The following is a 24715-nucleotide window of genomic DNA, read 5'->3' on the forward strand; positions in this document are numbered from 1 at the left end:
GGTCAAGTTTTATTTTTTGTTTTTGAGGAGTTTTTTTGTTTTGTTTTCTTTTGTTTTGTTTTGTATTGCCTATGGATAGCCAGTTGCTCCAGCACCATTTACTAAAAAGACAGTCCTTCCTCTATTGGATTGCACTTGCCCTTTATCAAAAATTACTTGACTGTACTTGTGTGGGGATATTTCTGGGTTCTCTATATTGTTCCACTGATGTATATGTCGATCCCTCTGCCGAAATCACACAACCTTGATTACTGTAGCTCTACAATAAGTCTTGAAATCAGGTAGAGTGATTCCTTCCATTTTTTTCTTTTTCAGAATGGTTTTAGCTGTTCTACTTTCTTTACCTTTCTATATAAATTTTAGAATTATCTCGCCTATCTACAAAAAATATTGCTAGGAATTGCATAAAAGCTGTATATCAGTTTGAAGAGAATTCACATCTTTAGTATGCTGAGTTTTCCAATCCATGTATATGGAAAGTCTGTATATTTACTTAGATTGTCTTTGATTTCTTTCATCAGAATTTTGTAGTTTTCAGTATACAAGTCTTGTACATGTTTTGCTAAATTACACCTAAATATTTCACTTTTGAGGAGTAATTGTAAGTGATGTTGTATTCTTAATTTTGATTTCTACATATTCATTGTTGGTATGTACACAATTACTGGCATCTCTACTAGTATACAATTTATTTTATTTTTTATAAATTTATTTTATTTATTTATTTTTGGCCGCACTGGGTCTTCGTTGCTGCGCACGGGCTTTCTCTAGATGCAGCAAGCGGGGACTACTCTTCATTGCGGTGCACAGCCTTCTCATTGCGGTGGCTTCTCTTGCTGTGGAGCACGGGCTCTAGGTTTGTGGGCTTCAGTAGTTGTGGCATGTGGGTTCAGTAGTTGTGGCACACAGGCTTAGTTGCTCCGTGGCATGTGGGATCCTCCCGGACCAGGAATTGAACCTGTGTCCCCTGCACTGGCAGGCAGATTCTTAACCACTGCGCCACCAGGGAAGTCCCCCAAAATATATTTTTAAAACATTTATAGTAATGTTTCAATAGTAAACGCATTTAGTTTTTTTACAACTTTAGTAATTATTTTGCCATTGCAAAATATAGCAGGAGGATGACTGGACCTTGGCAGCTTAACTCAATCGTGTAATAAAAAAGACACTTCACCATCCATACCATCCCTGAGGAAATGGCTTCAGTAGCTAAATTCTTATCAACTTCCGGTAACTTTTGCCCATACAAGAAATCAAAATGAATTAAAAAGGGGAATTTTCTCTCCAAAGACTAAATTTCTAGATTCATATACTTTTTCTATTTTATCTTCTTTATCTCCAGTGGTACATTTCCCCTTCCTGTCTGCTCTGGCCCCGCACACAGAACTCAAGATTATGGTGAGGAATATGGGAATACAACAGGATGAGACTCAGGGGAGTCACTTCCCTCAGCCATTTGTACGTAGAGCCACTTACCTGGTTGAGGCCCTTATCATCTCTCCTGGGGGAATATTGTAACAGCCTCCAATTGGCCCCCCTGCCTCCTCCAGCCTCATTCTCTTCCCATTCATTTTCTGTACAGCTATTGCAGTTTTTTTGTTTTTTGTTTTTTTGCTGTACGCGGGCCTCTCACTGTTGTGGCCTCTCCCGTTGCGGAGCACAGGCTCCAGACGCGCAGGCTTAGCGGCCATGGCTCACAGGCCCAGGTGCTCCGCGGCATGTGGGATCTTCCCAGACCGGGGCACGAACCCGCGTCCCCTGCATCGGCAGGCGGACCCTCAACCACTGCGCCACCAGGGAAGCCCTGCGGTTTTTTTTTAAACAAATACATTTGCTCATGAGACTTTCCTATTTAAATCTTTTTGTGATCCCCTCGTGTGTACAGGATAGAATAAAACACGAGACCCTTCATAAGGCCCAGCCACTCCAGCCAGTGTACTTCTTCTGTCTCCATCCTCATAAAGCCTAAACTCTAGCCATTAAACTACTCAGAATTTCCTGAATAAGCCAAATATTTTTGTTCATTAATATAATTTTCCTCTAATTTAAACTCTCATTACTCCTTTGACAAAAATGTACCTATCTTTAAAGACAAACTTAAAAAAAATCAACATTTCAGAAAGCCAATTACTTTCCTTCATCTCCTGTTTCAAATAAAATTTACCACTCCCTTTGTCATGTCCCATAGTGCTTTACCCTTTTACCTGTGACCTTATCTTCCTAATCAACAAGTGTGACACATTTTCTGATAAATATAATTATACTAATGAGGACAATCAGATAAAATACTTTAAATTAAGACTACATAGCACATTTGACAATATATTATAATCATAAACACATTTGATGGTATAATATCTTGATTTTAAGACACTATTGATTTTAAGATGGCATATTTATTTAGTAATACATTTTTTAAAAGACTATTAATCTACATCAATCTACATATTTTAAACTGCCAAATTTATCCAGATAATTACATTTTACTTTTTTTGTTTAGTATTACAGAGTTTAAGTCTTCAACATAATGAGAATCTAAGGGTCCTTCTGAATCACATCTCATCACCTGCAGTTTGCTTGGCATCACGGTTTATATCATGATCATTTTGTAATCTGTTCTGGTGATAGTGACCCCTTTAGCATCCTTAGTTAAGATCATTAAGTATGGAGTATATTAAAGATTATCAAAGTTTGTCATTGTTTCTTATTTGGTTAAACTCAGTCTTGGTTGCCATTTAATTAAATGATGTATTGCTGGAAGTTAAATGGTTTCTCTTTAAGTGAGAGGAAGCTTTGAACAGAGAGACTTCTAAAGCCTGAGTGATAATCCTTCATGGTGTGTGAATTGGTTACACCTGCCTCTCCCAGGTTTGTAAGTTCTATCAGCTATTACTGAGAGACTTGGTCGTTTCTACTGTCTTTAATCGCATTGCTTGTTGAAGAGAGGAATTTGTTCAATTTTGTTTGTTTTAATTCTTCATCATAAAATAATTTTTTGGAAGACACTTAAGCAACAATTAGGAATCCAAAGTTAGTTAAAATTTTATCACCGATGCAAATAAAGGTGAGAAAAGGGTAACATACTCACTGTGCATCACTAAATACTCCTGTGCTCCATCCAGCCTTCTCACTTGTGTTACCCCAGCTGGTGACAATTCACTCTTCTGCCTGGCAGCTTGTAGGAAAGTAAAGATTGGCATTGATTGTAAAGGCACATTTCAATTCCAGAAATATCAAAATTTAACAAACATTTGCATTTATCATCACAAAATTAAGGTATTGTTTATGTGTTTGTGTCCTTCACAAGACTATAAGCTCCTTAGTTCTGCTATTTTTTCAACTTCATCTCTGTGTTCCTAGAGTCCGGTATGGTGCTTGGTATGTATTATGTGCTCAATAAATACTGTGGAATGAATGAGAAAATGCAAACTATACACTAATTGGGTAACTAATTTGATACGTGTTCATGTATCAGTTATTTAGTTGGACTGACATAGGTTTGAAGGGGGTGATTCTCAATTTATTCTTCCTTTTTTTGGTGAATTGTGTTAGACATGTTTTGTTCCTCAATTTGAAGAATGTTTTTCTCCAGTTCAAGAGGAGAAAAGTCACATAAATGGATAGAATTTTCTTGCTTAGATTGCCCATGTATCTTTGGAAGCTGCTTCTACTTCTCTGATAAGCGCCAGTTCACAAACAAGTGAATAAACAAGTAGCAAACAAATATTATCAGGACATTTTAGAAATATCTGATAGTCCGTAAGTCCAGAGATTGATTTTTCAAGGAAGAGTGTGCTGAAAGCTGTGCTTTTTTATTACACACACGTACTCATGTCATATCTAGGCTACTAAAATTGTTCTTGGTTCATATGATGGAATTAAGTAAAGCAATATTTCATGGTGCTATTCAAAGAACCTTCTCAACTGTGCAGGGGTTAGGACTAGATGCACTGTTTGCCCAGAGGCTCTTCAAAGAGGGAAGCATGAAAAGCCTGGGAGTGAGTGTGGTGTTCTAGTTATCCATTGCTTATAACGAACTATCCTGAACACATGGCAATCATTTTATTATATCTCATGATTTTGTGTGTGAGGAATTTAGGCAGGGGTCAGCAACAGTGCTCCATGTGGCATCATGTAAGATCACTCGGCAACACTCAGCTGGAGGCTGGGCTGGGCAGGAGGGTACGAGTCGGCTTTACTCACATGTCTGGTGGCTTGGTGAGTCGGATGAAAGGCTCAGCTCAGCTGGGACTGTCCGCTGGAGTGCCTATGTGTGGTTTTTCTCTCAAGGTGGCCTCAGGATAATTGGTTTTCTTACTAGGCAGCCCAGGGCTGCATGGCTGTTTATGACCCAGTCTCAGAACCATATAGTGGCCCTTCCACCCTGTTCTATTGGTCCAAGCCTACCCAGATTCAAGAGGCAGGGACACAGATCCCACCTCTGGAAGGAAGGAGTGTCAAAGATTTTGCAGCATTGTTTTTGTTGTTGTTGTTGTTGTTGTTGTTTTGCAGCATTGTTTTAAAACTGCCATGAGTGTGGATGTGGGGAGACTCCAACAGGAAGCCCTGTGTATAGGGGGGAAGACTATGTGCCCATCAAGCCTGAAGGGCATGGTGAGGCTGCAAGTGGGAGGATGAAAAGTAAGGTCAGAATCTATCAGCAGGAGTCAGAAACTACATGATAGGAGGAATTGTTGGCATCATGTATTCAGAAGAAAGATCTATGAGCAGCAAGAAATGATGGAGTTTTCCTTTAGAAGTGGCGCAGTGCCTAGTGTGTGATATGCGTGGTATTGCCCATCAGAGGAACTCATGATCGTTGCTACTTTATGCTTGGACATCTGAGCAAGTTTGATAATGTGGTCACCAGAAATCAGCATTTCTTCTTCTCAGCAACTCAGCCCATTTTCTGTTCCACAGATCCCTTCTGTAAACCCTGACCAGGGGTCACTGTGTTCCTGGCCTTTCCTCAAACAGAGGCTTCTGCTCAGTTCCCCGGTGCCCCCCTAGCTTAACCTCAGGGGCCATGGGGCAGAGGGCCATGGACAGATTTGGGGCTTCTCTGGCTTCTTTAAACACCCAGTGGAACTCCATCTTCCTCAGCAGGTCTCAGATCTGTGCCCTGAATTCTGTCTTCCTTTATTATTTCCTCCACATCCTTCTGTCTCTTTCCTATTCTGCTGTTCCCATCCCCATGTTCCAGTTCACTCAGGGTCTTCTTGAGGCTTTCTCTGAGCTCATACTTTTCACCCCAGATTTCCCCACTAGCAACTCTCAGGATGGTTAACTGTTGAATTGTCAGGTTAATTTCACATGGATAGTTTCAACTTGGCCATGGTAGAGTAGCTATAACCCAGCCCTCCCTACCCCAGAGCCAGTTGTTAAACACTTACCAGGACGTTATTGCCCACTTCTTTATGATTTTATTTTCTGTCTCTTGCTTCAACCCACCTCTGTCTGAATTTACTTCAGAAATCACCATTTCCACTCACTGTGGAGTCACGGGACATTTGCATTTGAAAATATAAAATGGTTAAGAGCAAGTGACTTCACCTTCTTTAAGCTCTCATCTCCTGTCTGTAAAGTGGTGATAGCAACGTCTTCCTTGGAGGTCGTGATGGGACGAGACCAGGTCATGTAGGTCCGGGCTCAGCAAATACTCACTACTCATTGGCTCTTGTCACTGTGCCGGTCCCCGCCCCACCCAGACTCAGGTTACTCCTTTATCCACTGATAGTTTTTCTGGCACTCTCATGTTCTACGAAAAGCTGGCACTAATGATTCATTAGTGCGGTGTGTTTTAAGCTGACAAAAATCACTTCAATGGTGGAAAAAGCTCACGACAATCAATCCACCCTCGTTTACACTTCTGTGATGAACTGTGAAACTTAGGTCTCGTTCTGCAACGCTAGATCCTGGGCAGTTTGAGGGATCTCAAACTGTGAATTCTTGGATCATTATCTACGTTGTCATTCTTTCACTTGGACAAAGCTGTTCTTCTGGGAATACCCATCTGGCACGTGTCTATATTCAACTGTGCCCTAATTTTGTAGGAACAGCTTCCCTGAGTTCATTGTGCATTGAGGTCAGATAAGAATCATTTGGGCAAAACAAGCTGTCCCCTCTTCTCCGGAGTCTGAAACACACACATCCCATCCTATGCATCATCTGACGTGGGTAGCGGCTGTTAACATGTTTTGCCCAATGGAATTCATATCTGATTCTTCCTGCAAGGCTAATTTAATTTGGAAAAGACTTTTTTTATCCTAAAGTTATTATATTTGATGAGATTAATTGCCCCCTGCTTTCAAAAATGCATATTTCAACGGCTAACAGGGATGTCAAGAAATGCATAAAATAAAAATATAAGGCAGGAAAAAATAGCAGTTATTTGTTTGACGTTGGAAAGTGCCAAGGTCCTTTAATCTGCTGCTTCATGGTCCCAATGGACCATTTAAATGTAAAGTTAGGTTTACTGAGGTGTAATTTACATGCAGGAAAATGTACCTATTCTGATATAGAGTTCTATGAGTTTTTGGGGTTTTTTTTTTTTTACATCTTTATTGGAGTATAATTGCTTTACAATGGTGTGTTAGTTTCTGCTTTCTAACAAAGTGAATCAGTTATACATATACATATGTTCCCATATCTCTTCCCTCTTGCGTCTCCCTCCCTCCCACCCTCCCTATCCCACCCTGCTAGGTGGTCACAAAGCACAGAGCTGATCTCCCTGTGCCATGCAGCTGCTTCCCACTAGCTATCTATTTTACATTTGGTAGTGTAGATATGTCCATGCCACTCTCTCACTATGTCTCAGCTTACCCTTCCCCCTCCCCATATCCTCAAGTCCATTCTCTAGTAGGTCTGTGTATTTATTCCCATCTTACCCCTAGGTTCTTCATGACATTTTTTTTTTCTTAGATTCCATATATATGTGTTAGCATACGGTATTTGTCTTTCTCTTTCTGACTTACTTCACTCTGTATGACAGACTCTAGGTCCATCCACCTCACTACAAATAACTCAATTTCGTTTCTTCTTATGGCTGAGTAATAGTCCATTGTATATATGTGCCACATCTTCTTTATCCATTCATCCATTGATGGGCACTTAGGTTGCTTCCATCTCCTGGCTATTGTAAATAGAGCTGCAATGAACATTTTGGTACATGACTCTTGGAATTATGGTTTTCTCAGGCTATATGCCCAGTAGTGGGATTGCTGGGTCGTATGGTAGCTCTATTTGTAGTTTTTTAAGGAACCTCCATACTGTTCTCCATAGTGGCTGAACCAATTCACATTCCCACCAGCAGTGCAAGAGTGTTCCCTTTTCTCCACACCCTATCCAGCATTTATTGTTTCTAGATTTTTTGATGATGGCCATTCTGACTGGTGTGAGATGATATCTCATTGTAGTTTTGATTTCCATTTCTCTAATGATTAATGATGTTGAGCATTCTTTCATGTGCTTGTTGGCAATCTGTATATCTTGGAAACACAAAAGACCCCGAATAGCCAAAGCAATCTTGAGAATGAAAAACGGAGCTGGAGGAATCAGGCTCCTGGACTTCAGACTATACTACAAAGCTACAGTAATCAAGACAGTATGGTACTGACACAAAAACAGAAATATAGATCAATGGAACAGGATAGAAAGCCCAGAGATAAACCCACACACATATGGTCACCTTATGTTTGATAAAGGAGGCAGGAATATACAGTGGAGAAAGGACAGCCTCTTCAATAAGTGGTGCTGGGAAAACTGGACAGGTACATGTAAAAGTATGAGATTAGAACACTCCCTAACACCATACACAAAAATAAGCTCAGAATGGATTAAAGACCTAAATGTAAGGCCAGAAACTATCAAACTCTTAGAGGAAAACATAGGCAGAACACTCTGTGACATAAATCACAGCAAGATCCTTTTTGACCCACCTCTTAGAGAAATGGAAATAAAAACAAAAATAAACAAATGGGACCTAATGAAACTTCAAAGCTTTTGCACAGCAAAGGAAACCATAAACAAGACCAAAAGACAACCCTCAGAATGGGAGAAAATATTTGCAAATGAATCAACTGACAAAGGATTAATCTCCAAAATTTACAAGCAGCTCAATAACAAAAAAGCAAACAACCCAATCCAAAAATGGGCAGAAGACCTAAATAGACATTTCTCCAAAGAAGAGTTCTATGAGTTTTGACAAACACATGTGCTGTGTAATCACCACAATCAAGGTATAGAACATTCCCAGTCCTTCTCCAAATTCCCTAAGGCCCTTTGATGCTGACTCCCCTCCCCCATCCCCAGGCCCCGGCAATCACTGATCTGTTTTCGGGCTCTATAGTTTTGCCTTTTTCAGAAAGTTGTATTAATGAAACATTACACTATGTAGCCTTTTGAGTCTGCCTCCTTTTACTCAGCTAATGCATTTGAGATGCACCCATGATGTGCCTGTACTGGTGGCTTATTCTTTGTTATAGCTGAACAGTATTCAATTGTGTGCATGTACCACGGTTTGTTTATCCATTCACAGTTAAAGGACATTTGGGTTGTTTCCAGGTTTGGGTGATTATGAGTCAAGGCACTATAAATATCTGCATACAGATTTTCATATGGACATAGGTTTTCATTTCCCTTGGGTCAACCCTATGGGCCATTTTCTCAGCTCCCCCAAACTCCTGTGGCTGCTTCACATCTGCCTGCATTATCCTCAGAGCCCCAGCTTGGTGAGTTGAGCACCGTTCTTACTTCAAGCAGAGATGTGTGAGTTCCAGAGCCAGGGAGCAGTTTTAGAATTTAGGTCTCTAGACAACTGACCTACCCTCTCCTCTGAGGAGACAGGGAAATAAATAAAATGCAGAGAAATAGATGAACGATAGATAGAGGGAGAAGAGGTGGGCAAAATAAGGCGAGTGAGCACAAGACAGATCTCCTACATCAGGTGCTGTAATTAAGGGCTTCTTCTTAATTAGCAGCCCAGCTGCCTATAAAATTGAATTGTGTTTCTCTGCTTATAAACAGGAATTGTGACTCACTAAGTTATGATTTGCTTAAATCCACTCTTGCCATTTGTGCGTAGGAGCTAATGTATTTATTGCAGCTGATATCTGGACTAAAGTGAAATGATTAGGAGGTCTTTGGTCATCAGAGATTTCTATTAATAACTCGATTTGAAGAACAATAGTAGCTAACACTGAGTACTTGCCATGTACCAGATACTGTTCTAAGGACTTTACATATTCAAACTCAATTAATCCTCATGACAACCTTAAGAGCTAGCGGTAATTTCCCCCACTTTACAAATTTTATATAATCTGATGCACAGAGAGGTTGAGGACCCTTAGCAAGTGGCAGTGCTGGAATAAACACAGGCCATCTGGCTCTCCAGCCCAATTGCTTAACCATGAGGCTATCCTGCCCCTAAGCTCCTGCCACAAAGAGTCAGACACTTCGTGCGCCTTCTCTGTTCTTCATACCTACCCAGCAAGGTGACTCTTATTATCCCTATTTTACAGATGAGGGAATTGAGACTCAGAGAAATTAAGTAACTAGGTCAAGGTCCCCGGGCTTGTGGGTCATGGAATTGGGAATGGAATCCGAGTTAGTCCACGTGCTCTCCACCACTTCTCCCTGCCTCTAATAAAATCCTTTGGTTCGCCATGGACTTGACCTAAGTTGAGAGGCTGTCGAGGACATGCAATGAAGATGAATCTGTCTGAGGCTGTGTTAACCTGCTCTCCAGGCTCAGCGTGTGCTCTCTGCGTGTTCCTGCTGGGACTTGGCTCCATGCGGCCTGCTAGCCTCAGAGAGGAGCTCTCTGGGGACCAGGAGTCAAATCGTAAAAATATTCTTATTTTTTCCCAGGACTTTTCTCAAACAATAAACTCCCTTAGAAAGGTTGGGGGAAACACACACACACACAAGTAAATACTTATTGAGAATATATTTATAATAGATGTCTTTTTGCATTCGACTCAACTTTCCTTAATAGGCTGCTTATTCTGGGCATCATGCTCGCTCTAATTAGTTTTTTCATCATGTGATGGTTGGTCTCTGGAGGAAGACAGAGCTTGAAAGCATGAGCCGCAGCCATATTTAGCTGTAAAACCACCAAATAAGCTCATCATTGCCTTGGCTGTGCTTCTGTGAGGTGGAGGTGAGGGCTGGCCCAGTCCTTACAGATCTCACCTTGCGTAAAAATGCCCTGACGTTGGGGATGCTTGGTTTGCATTATTTATTTCATCATCATTGGGCATCTTCTCCGTGCTCAGCTCTGCGTTCAGCACTTTTGGACTTTTGCTACCTCTAGTCCCCACAGCTGACTTTCTGCACACATCTGTCCCCCTACTAAATTATGGGTTCCTGAGTGTAGAGAACTATGTCATCAGGGATGAATTGGATCTGGTTTCCTATCATCCAGGAGCCCCTAGTTTAGTAAGAGAAACCGACATATATATAAATAATCTGAAAACATGGCACACTGTGATGGTGCGATAGTTTTATAACAATAATAATTAACATTTGAGGAAAGGGTATCATGGTCCTGGCCCTGTGCAAAATCCTGCAGTGTTTACATATATCTTTAATCCTTAGGGAAATCAGTGCTGTATCAGTTATCTGTTACCATAATAAGGCTGTGTAGCAACCATAAAACCTCAGTGGCACGCAACAACATTTATTTTTGCTCACAAGTCTGAGCATTGGCTGGCAGCTTCTGCTTCTGGGGCAGCGGGCTGTTGGCCGAGGCACCTTGGCTGAGTTCTCCCATGCATCTGGGTGGCTGGGGACTGGCTGGTCTGAGAAGGTCTCAGATGAGACACTTTGCTTCCATTTTACTCTGTCTTTCCTCCTCCAGCAGGCTAGCTCTTGCTTATTCTCATGGCAGAGGCAGGATTCCAAGAAGCACGTGGAAGCACACAAACCTCTAGAGGACGAATCTCGAAACTGGCACACAGTCAATTCTGCTTCATCTGCACTTGGCCAAAGCAAATTTACAAGGGTAACCTAGATTCAGGGAATGGGGTAGAGGCTCCACCTCTTAAAGAGAGGAGCTGCAGAGTTATTCTGTGAAGGGCATGGATGCCAGAGCAGTAAAGAATCGTAGTAGACATTTTTGTAATCTACCACAGGAACTAGTATCATCCCCATTTTACAGATGAAGAAACTGATGCATAAAGAGGTACCTAAGCTCACGCAGAAAGTACTGGCATCATAAAGAAAAGGGCTATGGAAGTACAGATGAAGGAAGAGATTGATGTTTTTATGACAGACTTGAAATCTTCTTTGGTGTGGGGATAAATCAGAACTGGGACACTGTAGCAGGTGCGGTTGATGCCTCACCCCAGTTCATACCAGGACCTTGAGCTCACAGCAGCTGTGGGGGACAGCCTGCCAGCTTCTCACCTCAAGGGACTCTCTGCTTCTCTGCTTGAGGCTTTTTCCAGGGTCATCAAAGTTTGCTCTGTCTCCTTGCAGGGGAGCCTGCAAGTGTCAGAGTTAATGCCCCCAGAGGCAACCCTCAGCCAGCAAGACATAGGAGCTGAGGAATCCATACCCCAGCTTCCCCATCCTGGGTGGAATAATTCTGTGGCACATTTTCGAAATTCCTCAGATGACCCCCTTGGGAACTGAGCCCCAGGTTACTCTCAGTAGTAAACTGCTCATTAACACACACCTTATCACTCTCCTCTTTCAAGGAAGACACCTGCACCCAAACCCTTGTCTTAGGGTCTGCTTTTGCAAGAAATCAAAGGAAGACACCTTGAAGGACGGAAAAGATGTTGACAGATAGAAGAAGCCTGGTGCAGTGTTCCAGGTAAAGGATCTTATTTGATAATGTCTTGAAAGTGTTCTACACTCGTCTATTTTGTTTGGTCAGAAGTGCTTTTCAGAACATGGGACTGGTTTTGAAACATGTAGCGCACAAAGCAAACATGAGGGATACCGCTTAGCTTATTCTCATTAGGCACATTCATGTTTTTTTGCTTCTCAAAAACTTAACTTTTCTAGTTATAAAAGAAATGCAGGCACATTGTAGAAAAATTGGAAATGCAAAAGAAAGTAAAAAGAAGAAAAACACATAATCCTACCACACAGAGGCAATTCCTCCTAAAATTTTTCTATATTTTCTTCTGATTTTTCTTGTATGTGTATTTTAATATGTTTCAGGTATACTATTTATTCAGTTTTGGACGCTTCTTTTCCACTTGATATCAGAGCAAAAGCATTTTATAACATTATTAATAAATTTCCAGAAATCTAACTTCTAATGGCTGCTTTATATGACAGCATGAGAATGTGGCATAGATTTACCTAACCATTCCCCCAGTTCTGGACGTTGTGTCTAAATTTTCCTTGTGCAAATAATACTATATTCATATCATTGTGCAATCGCATTTTATATTAATTTCAGATTATTCCTTTTAGGAATGATTCCTAGAAATAGAATTAGTAGGTTACAGGGTTTAAACATTTTCAAAGACTTTTGGCCACCAAAATCTTAACTTTAACATTTAGGTTTTGTCCAGCCCAGTTATCTGTCTTAGTACCTGAAGAGGGTTTTAATTCAGAACCTTATTCGATCAATCAACGTATATTTATTGAGCACCTATTATGATCAGGCGTGGTTCTCAGTACTAGAGATACCAATGAACAAAACATACAAAAATCCCTCCCCTGGGAAGTACAAGATGAGCCTCAGACATCTTCTAATAAATACTAGAGCGTAAGGAAGTGCTTAAAAAAATGATGAGTGCATGTAGGGAGGACCCAAGAGCCTGCTTGAAAGGGTTCCCACCAGCAAAATCTGGGATAATGTGAATATCAAATAACTAAGGAAAACAGTGAATTATAAACTATTGAAAAATTAGAAATTGATGAATCCATTGTAATAATAGGTAGATAAACAAACACACAAGGGAGAAGGGAAGGCTCTTGCTTATAGTAAAATGCCAAATTCTCACCAGTCAATGGACAGGGAGTGCTGAAGTGGGAAATTACCATTTTATTACTATCATAATAAAGATTGGCTTAGGCAAGAATCACCAATAGATTAAATCTAGGAGGTAATTTTCACAAGGAGCAGGAGATCTGCATGGCCTTAAGTGTCTCTCTAGAGACTGGTCACCATTTGCAAGGGAAAGAACAGTAACTATTCAGTGCAGAAATCGCACAACATCTCGACCAGATGATAAAGATTGATATCACCCATGAGGGGCAGAGGGATGGTGTGTGCTTTCAAATGTCATTCATTGAGAAGGACACATCAATGATGTATTCTGGTCGGGAATGCCTAACCTGAATATAACTATGAGGAAATATCAGACCAATCCCAAATGAGGAAAGTTCTACTGAAAGAGAGAGAGGGAGAGAGAGAAGCATTATAGTCTTCAAAAGTGTCAGTGTCATAAAATACAAAGAAAGGCTGAGCTGGGAAAAAAGTGCTATAAACAGTATTAGGTCAATTGACATCATTGGGTCAATTATCAGTTGGAATACCCTAAACACGTTAGATAAGAGTTAAATTCACTGAAGTTGATAACTGTGTTATGGTGATTTAGAATATCCCAATTCTTAGGAAATACACACTGAAGTAATTAGGGGTAACAGGCCATGATGTAGGCAACCTACTCTCAAATGTTCAGAAAAGTATTATGTAATTATATAGTATGGTTGTGCAATTAAAATAATCACGTAAGTTTTATATATGAGAGGGAGTACATTATTATGCACATGAATAAAATGCCAGCAGTATGTCAATCTGGGGATAGGGCTCATGGGTGTCCTTTGTCCTATTCTTATGTTTGCCACTTTTCTGTGAGTAAAATTATTTCCATATCAAAAATTTTGATCTCATAGAGCCCACATTCATTAACATTACAAAAAGATTGGGGGAGAATCACTGAATCCACACACTGGAATGAAAACTGTGTTCAAACACTTCACTAAATGTTTGCTTAAGCATAACCAGCCTTCTTCCAGTGTTACCTTCCAGTACCCTCTCTCTAGGTTGGGGTGGGGTCCTTAACCAATGGGGTGTAGGTCCTCGGCCTGTGTTCCACTTCTTCATGGTTATGCCCACAACGTCTCATCCCCCTATTGTTCTGCATGATGATATTTCCTATTTCAGGGCTATATTGGCCAGGTTCTAACCAGGACGGCGGAAACCTTCTGGATATTTAAAACAGAGGGAGCTTAATGTGGGGAATTGGTTACATGGGTGATGGAAATGTTAAGAAGACAAATGGGAGATCGAGGCGGCCCAGAGATTTGCAACAGCAGAAGGCCACTGCCGCCTCTGAGCTGGAGGGACAAAGGGGGAAGGCAGCATTGCTGGAGCCCAGGGGCCGGGGTCACCTGGAGACACAGGAACCGCCACAGGCCTAGCTGGCAGGAGCTGGCAGCTCAGACACAGCCCTTGCTAGAGGAAGTCCCTGCTTCTCCCTCCTCCAGCTCCAGTCTCCCACGACTGCCTCCCCGTGGCTGAGCCCAGGGCAGCCTGGGAAATGCAGCTGCAGGGTCAGCCCATCTCTCACCCTCTTAACACAGACACCTTGTGGGATATAGAGCAGAGCAGGAGGAGAATGAAGAATAGATCTTAGGGCAGCCACTCCTGTGCCCTCATTGCTATTTGCAGAAAGTTCTTGGCATTGGCATCCACAATGTTCAAAATCCCCTCTATGTATATTGTCTAGGGAGGCTTGGCCTCTCTCCTGTCCTTTTTGTAAATTTTTGGTCTAGGTTCTTGGGCCTGTGACTCTGTCTCTATTCTGAGCCCTCTCTCTGTTGGCCATGAGTTCTCTCAAGCTGACCTGTGTCAGCCGTGGTTTCTGCAGCCAGGCAGATCCCTTTGAAGTCCTGCATAGTTTTCACATTAGCATTTATATTGTGGCTGCACCTTTGAGGGTGCTAACCATGCACTTCTCTCCCTCTCTGTGGTCTAGCTGCTGTTTCCCAAACACTATCTGTAAACGTGTGAGCAGGATTTTGCACCCCTTTGGTGGGAAGAGTCTCTTTTTACTTGGGACCTGGCCTGAAAACAGAGTTCCCCATTGGGTGGTGCTGTGGCCCATCCTGTGTCCCATTACTGAGAACAACCCTACTCAAGGATGCTGCTGCTTTTGTCATTTCAGGCCCAACGGCTTGTTAGCCTGTGCCTTTTCATGGTCTTTTGTCTAAGAGTGGAAACAGTTGACTTCCCATTTTTCCTGGAAAATTAATTTATTCTTTCCATGTCCATGCTAAAGATGGCCAGAAGATTGAAACAGGCACATATTGGAAATACCACTGGGGGAAGGGCAGGTACCCCTATCTCAGAGTGACTAAATGTCAGCGATCTAGATGTCCCCAATTCTCTCAGCCTGCAATCACCTTGTCTTTAAAGATTTAAAGATCAACTCAAATTCCTATCTCACTTTTGCCAGAAATCAGCATCCCTCCCAAAAAACCATACTATTCTCTGTGACTTTTAAGTTCCTCCCAGTCACCTCTGGCTTCAGTTTCCTGCTTCCGTTTGATTCTCAATCTCCATTCTACGTCCTCTATGCTGTTCCTTTTCCACACTGCGCGATCGGTGTCATTCTTAACATCATGCAGGTCCTTGACCTTGGAGGCCATGTGTTTCAAATGCCGTGTCCTCATTGTGGCCAGGGTGAGAAATGAAGACGTGTTGTGTTCAGGTTCATTTGTTTCGGTGTTTATCTGGGATTGCAGCCAGTACTGCTTACTCAAGCACATGCACTTCCCTAAAATTGCATGTTGACACAGGCATAGCAAACTTTTACTGAAATTTTGAGGGTATGGGGGCTGCTTTTAACTCAGTGTAGCACATGCAAGTGCATATGCATACATACACACCCCAACTTAAAATTAAACGTTAAATATCCCTATTAAGTCCATTGGTCTTTCTTGTACCATGAACTTCTTACTGGCCAGTCTTCCATATGAAGACATGATCTATCCCCATATTCTCCATTCGTTTCTTTTTTACATCTCTTTTTTCTTATTTCCTCCATTTTAGAGGATAGCCTCCAACCCAGCCACCCTCTCTTTATATCTTCCTAAGCCAACCAATTCACCCCCCCCCCACCCTGAGTGCTAGTCTTCCATAACCAGAATGGTTTATCAGAATTTTCACTAAATAAAAGACGGCTCTCTCTCTCAGGTACCCCATAGCTAATGTGTTTGTAGAGATGGGATGGGAGTGGGGATCAGAGGGGAGAACACATGAAGGGGGTTTGACAAATGTCCCTTGTGAAGGGGACAAAATAAACATGTTAAGCTTGAGAGTAATCTGGACAATTTTCTGCTCTCCCAAATATCTACCTCACAGTCTCTAACTCGGTGCTTTGTTCTTTCGGACTCTGAAAGTTTTTTGGTCTTCAATAATTCTCTATTAAAATGCAAATACCTACTGGGAGTTGTTAAGCCTTATCAGTTAATAGTTGACTGTTGCATGAGCATAGGATCCTGCTTTAATGGGGCCAGGATGGCAGAGGGATGGGGTGATATTGTGGAAGGACAAATAGATATAGGATGAAGGGGAGAGAATATTTATTGAAGGGGTCATTTTGGGGTCTTTCTTATATTTTGACCAGAATGAACTCAGTTCACCATTTTCCATAGCCTTTTCCTTTGCCTTCTCAAGAGGAGACATTTTTAAATGGTTGGTTTCTTTCCCCTTGACCTGAGACTAAGTTGAATTAAGGAGGGATGCTGGAGCTTCTCTCCTTGTCATGCCTAAATTAGAAAGAGTAAAAGTAATCCAAGGAAATAGCTACAACAGAAGCCCCCTCCAGTTTAAATTTAGCTCTGTTTAATGGCATCAGTCCTGTGGCAAACATGTGGCTTTGGTGGCTCAGTGGGTAGCAGCAAAGCCTGGATATGGCCTGGATGATGGTGTGCTTCTTCCGTGGTAGGAGGTAAGCCAAATTCCTACCAGCGCCCATCAGGAAGGACCAAAAGAGAGTGCAGGTGCACACTGCCAATCATCCCAACTCCCAGGAAACCACAGAAAGCTCACAACCTCCAGAAGAAGTGAAGGTATTGTCAGCTGAGTCCCAGCAGCCTTCCAGCTAGAGCACCTTCTGCATCACCTGTGCGCTCTCTACCTACTGTGCATGTCTTCTCTCCCCTGCTGGACCGTGAATGTCTTCAGCAGGAGCCAAGCCTGCTTCATCTTCAAGTGCAAGTCCAAAATGCTTTCAGAATAAATGCATCCATAAAGAATAAGCAACAATGCGGGATCATTCCAAAGCAGAATGTGGAAATAAATGAAATCTTTGCCACCCTCCCATCCCTTTCCCCCAGGATTCGGTTTTCCCTTTCAGTGTTAATATTAAAATATATAACAACCAGGACGGCACCAGCATCAACCAATCAGAAGAGAAGCAAGCTTGCTCAGAAGCTGAGTCCTGGGCCACATGCTGTGTGGGATTAACCCTTTAGTTCCCGGAGCATCAAGTTTGGGAAAGGTTTGCCCAGTTGGCTCAGGAGAGCATCAATTTACCCACCAATGTGGAAACATTCCAATAGTTTAACAGCCTTATGGCTATCCTGATGTGTCCTGCCTGAGTACCAGCCCCTGCCCCTTTCTAGGTACTCTGCTCCCAGCTGCAAACCTGGGGTGAAGCTGGGCCTATGAAAGCTCTACCTTGCACTGGCCTGTGCACTTTGGTTGGGGGGAGCTGTCAGGGGGCTCAGTCCTAGAGCAGGGGTTGGGGTCGTTCTGAAGAGGCCCAGGGCCTGGTGGTTCAAAAGGCAATGTCTGTGTAGCTCTGAGCTGGCAGGACAGGGCACATCTTTTCCTCAGACCCAGCAGGCATATGGTCACTGGCTTTGGTGCCAAATTCCCTGCGGCTTATAACAGCTCCAGAGAAAGGCTTGCTATGACACTAAGACATCAGCTTTCTATTCTATTTTTTGCCTTGCATATTCCCACTATTGAAGAAAAAAAAACACAAAACTTCCCTTCCCCCACAGCCCTCATCCCCCTAAAAAAATTATCTTTAGGCAAACCCAGTTCTGCTGCTCGCTGCTGAAAGAAAGGAAAAGAAACTGTTTTAGTTTCTTTTGATGCATATTAGATCCAGCTTAGGGTTCACTTTTACTACCTCTGTCCTCATTCATGCATCAAAGCTCTCAGTCTAAGACAGGGTTAGGGGAACCCTGACTCTTGGGGTCTTTGAATGTAATCGTGAACCTGGTGTGGGGGGAGACAGGAGGAAGAGAGCAAGGAAGTGAGCTATTTTCAGTTTGTCAAAAATCCAAATGGAAATTATAGATGAACACAGCACCCTTGTGTGCAACTAGAGAAATTCAACTTGAGCCAGCTTAGGGGGAAAAAAAGCGGAATTAATTAGCTCATGAAATCAATCCACAGGAAGAACTGGGGTGTGCTGAGCCTCAGGGACCACTGGGACCAGTGCCTTAAATGTCACCAGGACATTCTCAAATTTTCCTAGCTCTCACCTGTGCTCTTCTCTGAATACGGGCTTCATTCTCTAGATCGGTTCGACCAATGGTGGAGGGTGACTTTACCCTCCAGGGGACATTTGGCAATATCTGGGGGGAGATGCTACTGGCATCTAGTGGGTAGAGGCCAAGATGCTGCTATACATTCTACAATGCACAGAATAGCCCCCCTAAACCCAAGGATTATCTGACTCAAACTGTCAATAGTTGTTGGGAAACCCTGGTCTAAGACCGGCTTCCTCCGTATGGTTGGAAACTGGCTTCTCCCACACCTACATCCAACAGCTTTGATAGCCCAAGGGGGACTGAGACTTGTCCCTTCTGATCCAAATGTCAACAATCCCAGGAAAGCTCCCTGATTGGCCCAGCTTGGCCAGGAGGCTCACCCTAGACTAGTCAGTAGTTCCAGAGAGGTGGGATTTTAAAAGACCAGAGAAGCCCTTTCTAGAACTTCATGGTTGAAGTTGGGAAGGAGCTTTCTCAGAAGTAAGAAAGTAAAGGGCAGGGGAAACATGACAATAAAGTTACAAATGCTACAGTTGAGTAAGTTCAGTTTATTTGGGAGGCAACATCTTTTAAAACTAGGGATATGGGGGAGCCAGTAAAGAGAAGTGAGCTTTGGTGGAGTAAAGGTTGGGAACCGTATTAATACCAAACCCTCCACTAAAATACTGCACAGGCCAGTGTCCTCCGATCCAGACCCTTTTTTTCCCATTCCTCCCTTGAAGACAATTCCTGGGGGACCCATTCGCTCAGAATCTATGGGTGGTAAGTGGCTATTCAGATAACCTAATTATCACTAATGTTTAGCTAGCTAATGAGTTATTCTCTCCAGATGACATAATGCCTAACCCCATTACAATGTGCATATCCTTTAAAAGGTCCTTAAAGGAGGAAATAATGGTAGAAATTTCAGGCAAATAGGAGCTTGGTGGGAAGGTATTTTTGTTTTGGTGTCCTCTAGATTCAGGAGATAGCAGGTTACACTATAATTGAATAAGACATGTTCAAGGTCAACATATTCTGAAGTATGCTCTATGGAACACTGAGTCCCTAGGATGGTAGAAGGTATTATTGAAAATAAAGATTTCATAATCAAGTCAGTTGGGAAATGCTGGTTTAGATGACATTTAGTGGGTTTCTTTACTATAGGACTCAGAGCTTTTAATAGTATGGGTGTTGTGATTCTCAAGAAGAAACTATATAGTATGCAGACTTCCCAAAATTTTAAGGTCAAGGAACCCCCTTTGTTGAGACGTATTTTACATGGGGTGACCAGTCATATTTTACACCTGCTGTCCTTGCATAATTGCTAAAGGCATCTACTTTAATTCCCCAAAGTGTACCAGTTTGGAGAGTAAATTATATGGTCACCCTATTCTAACAGAAACACACTTTGGAAAATGCTTTTCTATTGTCATCTTTATTTTGAGAGAGCAACATTTTATACCACCTTTGATCAGCCTTAGGAATTCTTCTTGCTGGAATATTTATCACTACTTGGGCATCAAACTTGGAGTGAATTCTTAGTTCTCTCTAGATGAACACAGCATGAGAATTATCTGGAACAACGGTTTCCCATTGTCCCCCAGAGCACAATTTAGAGCACTAAATTGACCCCTCCAATCAATGTTAATATTAGAATCCCAAAATCAAAGTACAGGCTTTTAAAATTAGACAGACCCTAAGGTCATTGCATTATTTTTATTTATTTATTTATTTATGGCTGCATTGGGTCTTCGAGTGGGCTTTTCTCTAGTTGTGGTGAAGGGGGGCTACTCTTCGCTGCGGTGTGCAGGCTTCTCATTGCAGTGGCTTCTCTTGTTGCGGAGTGTGGGCTCTAGGCGTTCGGGCTTCAGTAGTTGTGGCTCGCGGGCTTTAGGGTGCAGGCTTAGTAGTTGTGGCACACAGGCTTAGTTGCTCCGCAGCATGTGGGATTTTCGCGGACCAGGGCTTGAACCCATGTCTCCTGCATTGGCAGGTGGATTCTTAACCACTGTGCCACCAGGGAAGCCCAGGTCATTGCATTATTAAGGAATTGTTTGTAAGAGACAGAAACTCAAATTGAACAACCAAAAAAGGGAAGGAAGGAAGGAAGGAAGAGAGGAAGGAAGGAAGGAAGAAATTTAGGGAATAAAATTCTAGAAGCAGAGGACAAAATTCAGGAACTAGAACACCTTTGAGTCCCTTGAGGGCTGGACCCAGTTTCTTGCTGTTTCAGGATTCCATCTCCAATCACGGTTTGTCTCTGCCTTAGCGTCAACCTGTCCCACCTCAGACCATGTTGCCTCTATAGATGCTGGTGATTACAGAAGACAAATTTATGACCTGCAAGTATTCACATAATAAACATCAGACAAAACAAAGACAATCATTTAAAAATTAGAACCATGAGCAAAAACATTAAGCAATGTAGAGTGGTTTCAAAGGAGGACAGGACAAAGGGGTTTTGTTTTAAGGTCAAAGTGTAGGACAAAAACCAATTCCTGTAAATAATGACCCTTGGAAGTCCCTTAAATCACCTATAAAGTACAGTATATATGGTTTTACATCCTCAACTCTTGATATGTACAAATGACAGAGGCATGCAGTAATGTGAAGAAAATAAGGAATAATGTACAGAAAAATAATGAGTACATGTGTAAAACATAAACTTCCAGACTTTTTACTTTCTTGAAGAGAGCTGAGAAATGGAAGAATAAAGAAGAAAATAAAGGAAAACTACAGATGGTTTCTTCAATTGAGCACCAGATCAAGTACTCAGTTTAGAATTAAGGGGTATTTTGTACCAAAAAAAAATGTGTCTTTAAATACTAGATGATATTTAGGGCAGAGACCATGAAACACTTACAGGGAGAAGAGCTGCATTAAGTTTTCAGTCTCATGCTCACACTGAGCTTGGTTCCCTGATGGGAGGTGGGGAAGAATCATCTGCCCTATTTTGACTCTGTTTACTTTTCCTTTTGGTTTTCTTCCTCTCCTTCCCCTTCCCTTTAGCCCTCCCTCTCTCCCTCCCACCTCTCCCCTTTCCCTTAAGCCAGTGTGGTAGGCAATGTAATATAGTAGTAAAAAACACGGGATATGGTTGCATCAACTTAAATCCCACCACTCTCACTGTGGACCTTGGAAAAGTTACTTAGTCTTTCTATACCTCATGTATAAAATGGGGGCAATGAGAACATGCCTCCGTGTTTTGTGATGATTCAACAAGATAATTCATGCAAAGCGCTTAGAACAGTGAAGATACTTATCACCACTATTACAGCTATTACTACTGCGACTACTATTAGCACTGTATGATAAAGCCAAGAGGGTCTCAGTTCTCTGGGGACCTTTATTTATTTCCACTTTGTTCATTTCCTCCCAATCCCCGGTGTTTGTTTTGTTTGTTTGTTTTTCTTTTAAACCCATCTTTGACTGGTTTGTGCCTTATGGAGAGAAAGCCTCTTTTGATTCTTTCTTCAGGAGTTACACTCCATTCCTCATTCATTCATTCAACATATGTTTATTAAGTGGCTTGTATGTCCCAGGCATAATTCCAGGTGCTGGAGATATAGCAGAAAACAAATCAACACAAATCCCTGCCCTTGGGAGCTACTATGCCAGTAGGAGAAGGAAGCTGTGAAGGGGAAATTTTCAAGCTCCCTAGTTCATCATTCAAATTGTGTTGTCTTTCTCCCCTCTCCTGCTCCAGCTTGCTTGTCTCTAATTTCTTGACGCCACGTCTTTTGTTTATGTGTGAATACCCTAGGTTGTCCCAGAAAAGATTTCAGGCAGCTTCCTTGGCTTTTAACCTCATTGCTTCCAAATGACTTGTTCCATCCCCTGCCACGTGCAGTGATGTTTTCCTAGATGCTGTTCACCTTTTCCAAGCTGGATCCATCTCCTGCCTGGTCTTTCAGAGTCCCTTCCTTTGGTGGAGGCAACAAATCCCAATTTAGTATCACTTGTGATTATAATTAATGTGCTGTTTACTCCCTCTTCCAGATCATTAATGAAGACGTTAAGTGAGACCAGAATGAAACCGTGTTTCCGTGGCATCCTGCTAGACACCTTCCAACAACTTGACACCCTGCCATTTGCTGTTTCATTACCCTTTGTTTACCTTGCGAGCCCAGGCCCTTGCTTCTCAAGGAGGCAGGAAGCTTGATATTTCTACTGCTGCAGAGATGCCACTTAAAGGTGGAGCTATTAAAACCTGGCAGATTGTCAATACATCCTTTTGAATGTGAATTAAATGTGGATTATGAATAGAGCACTGTCAGTAAATACTTGGTTGCTCTCCCTCCTCTCAGATGCCTTTGTTTTCCCTGGACTTTCTGCAGCTGTTCTGTCTTTCCTAGAGCAGAGAAGAGTAGATGGTTGGATCAGCGTAACTATGAACTGGAAAGTTACTGTTACATGTGAAGACTGTGCTAGATGGATTGCATTCATAGCCCCTGTTTTTCTCCCTTCCCTGTAACCATGCCCTCCCCATGTAACCCTGCAGAGCCCCCTTCCACTCTGATTCTGGCCCAGCCATGTGACTTTCTTTGACAGAGGGATTTTAGCAGACATAATGCAGACATTGGCTTGAAAAAAGTCACTGTATCTCTCTGCTTGCATTCTTGCACCTTCCACCACTGTGGTGAAAACAGGCCTGGGAGAGCCTGTTGGGAGATAGGACACACAGAGCAGAGCCCAGTCACCCCAGCTGCCCAGTCAGGACAACTAGCTGACCTCCAGATGCATGAACAATAAGTATATTGCGTATGAGGGCTTGTGGTTTTTTGTTACACAGCAGTAGCCATGGTAATAGAAAGCTGATACAGTAGCACACATCTGGAGTCTCATGGCCTGGAAATGCACTGATTTCTTTTTTCTTTTTTCTTTTTTTTTTAAATGAGGGGCAGATACTATTATTATTATTATTTTTTTTTTTCGGTACGCGGGCCTCTCACTGCTGTGGCCTCTTCGTTGCGGAGCACAGGCTCCGGACGCGCAGGCTCAGCGGCCATGGCTCACAGGCCCAGCCGCTCTGCAGCACGTGGGATCTTCCCAGACTGGGGCACGAACCCGTGTCCCCTGCATTGGCAGGCAGACTCTCAACCACTGCGCCACCAGGGAAGCCCTATTATTATTTTTTAATAGATCTTTATTGGAGTATAATTGCTTCACAGTACTGTGTTAGTTTCTGTTGTACAACAAAGTGAATCAGCCATATACATACATATATCCCCATATCTCCTCCCTCTTGCACTTCCCTCCCACCCTCCCTATCCCACCCCTCTAGGTGGTCACAAATCACGGAGCTGATCTCCCTGTGCTATGCGGCTGCTTCCCACTAGCTATTTTACATATGGTAGTATATATATGTCCATGCCACTCTCTCACTTCGCCCCAGCTTCCCCCTCCCGCTCCCCATGTCCTCAAGTCCATTCTCTATGTCTGCGTATTTATTCTTGCCCTGCCACTAGGTTCATCAGTACTATTTTTTTTTAGATTCCATATATATGCATTAGCATACGGTATTTGTTTTTCTCTTTCTGACTTACTTCACTCTGTATGACAGACTCTAGGTCCATCCACCTCACTACAAATAACTCAATTTCGTCTCCTTTTATGGCTGAGTAATATTCCATTGTATACATGTGCCACATCTTCTTTATCCATTCATCTGTCGATGCTTCTATGGTCCTGGCTATTGTAATAGTGCTTGTTTTCCACATAGTGTATTCTTGACGCAATCCTTTATAAGAAAGGAGAAGGAAAAGTTTTCTAAGTAGAGATTCGGAAGTACAGAATAGATCCTAGCATCTGGCTTCAGGCTTTAAAAAGCAAAACCAGAATACAACTTCCATTGTTTTCAGCTCAAGATTGTTAAAGCAGGTACGGAGCACAGGTACTGTGTGTGGCGTGTCATAGGAATTCTGACAAGTACAGTCACCTTTATGTGGGGAGGGGCTATGGGAGCTGCAGCATTTGCAGTGCACTGAGAAACTCCTTTTCCCAGTGAAGACAGAAAAGAGAAATGAAGGCTGTCGCAAGAAGAACATGAGTGGGCTTCCCTGGTGGCGCAGTGGTTGAGAGTCCGCCTGCCGAGGCAGGGGACGTGGGTTCGTGCCCCGGTCCGGCAGGATCCCACAGGCGTGAGCCATGGCCGCTGAGTCTGCACGTCCGGAGCCTGTGCTCCGCAGCGGGAGAGGCCGCGGCAGTGAGAGGCCCAAGTACTGCAAAAAAAAAAAAAAGAACACGAGTGCTA

General features: G+C 42.5%; 1 long non-coding RNA gene across 1 annotated transcript in view; it reads left to right on the forward strand.

Moving 5' to 3' along the window:
- The window catches only part of LOC109548850 (uncharacterized), a 54796-nt gene extending 32039 nt beyond the window's left edge, over positions 1 to 22757 (forward strand). The window contains exons 3-4 of the long non-coding RNA XR_002175031.3: positions 11700 to 11818; positions 22462 to 22757. This is a non-coding gene — a long non-coding RNA (uncharacterized lncRNA). The remainder of the gene's footprint in view (positions 1 to 11699; positions 11819 to 22461) is intronic.
- Positions 22758 to 24715: the final 1958 nt, after the last annotated feature.

The sequence above is a fragment of the Tursiops truncatus genome, chromosome 5 (assembly GCF_011762595.2).
Source record: "Tursiops truncatus isolate mTurTru1 chromosome 5, mTurTru1.mat.Y, whole genome shotgun sequence".
NCBI classification, from domain to species: domain Eukaryota; kingdom Metazoa; phylum Chordata; class Mammalia; order Artiodactyla; family Delphinidae; genus Tursiops; species Tursiops truncatus.